A 1,316-nucleotide genomic window follows, 5' to 3' on the forward strand; every position below is an offset into this window, starting at 1 on the left:
TGGATCATCAAGCCTTTTTTGCTTCAGTACAAAAAGTTGAAGAAAATGTTACTTGAAATATTACTAACAACGTAAAAGTTGTTCTAATATGTTTACGCGATAAAATCCATTAAAGATTTCACAGCAAAAGACATTTTTTTCAAAAGATATTTTTATTATACTACAAGGCCTTTTAACTGCTAAAATATAAATTCAGTCAGATAACAAAAAGAATGTTGGTATACAGTTAAATAGAATTTAAAGGGTAAATATGAGACTTGTTCATGGGTTATTGCTTTTAAGAGGTAGGCCAGAATTCCCAATAAATTACAGAAGGAATTCTTGACCACAACCAATGGAAACTGAAAACCAGGATCATGCTCTCCAGTGCTAAGTGACCATAAAGTGACACTGGAGATCGACCCACCCTGTCTATTGCCTCACCCTATAAATCTTTTACTATTATACCTCACATGCACATGTGCAAAGCATGTTTAGACATGAGTCATTCAGCATGCCACTTCTTAATAACAACAGCAAATTTACTATTTAAAGCATTATCCCATATAGACATCTTGCAGTTAAAATTTCTGGCAATGATGCACTATATATACATTATATTTATATATATGCGCAAATGGCATAAAACAAACTTAATTTAAAGAGCAAAACAAAAGCAAACAATTGTTCTCACACAGTATATATTCTCGTTTTAAGTATAAGCAGACTCATTTTTATATATTTTTAGATATTTTCCCTGTTGAAGTAATTGCATCTTCATTTATGAATGTTTAGCTATTTTCAAATGGAAAACGACAAAAATGCTAAATGAAGAAAATCATTTTTGCAGCCTGTTTCACCAGCAGAGGACGCCGGTGAGGCCCTCAATGACAAAAGTAAACAGTTTTGTTTTTATTTGCGTGTACATACAGGCCTCCGCCGCCAAGGGGAGGACCAAGCGCTGTCATACTGTTTTTGTTCCATTAAAAAACAAATTAGCACTGGAGTCTAGCATTCTGTGCAGTTATCACTTTTTATGTATTTGCGCAACATTAAAAGCAGCATTTCAAATGCATGTTTTTTTTCTTGAACACATTAGGTATAATTGCCATTAAAAATACGTCTTTCTTTATTTTTTCCTTTTTTTTTGTACTAAACTCAATTCTGGAGGAAAATGAACAGTATTCGTTTTTCCCCCACAGCATCCTAAAAGTGCTCTCCTCCCGCTGTCTTCTCGTCGAGCTCGGGCTTTGTGATGCGAGTGGGACTACCTCTCGCGGCGGAGGGCGACGCACCCCGGCGCGCGGAGGAACACGTTATGATGGTCTTCTCCTGTG

The sequence above is a fragment of the Puntigrus tetrazona genome, chromosome 15 (assembly GCF_018831695.1).
Source record: "Puntigrus tetrazona isolate hp1 chromosome 15, ASM1883169v1, whole genome shotgun sequence".
NCBI classification, from domain to species: Eukaryota; Metazoa; Chordata; class Actinopteri; order Cypriniformes; family Cyprinidae; genus Puntigrus; species Puntigrus tetrazona.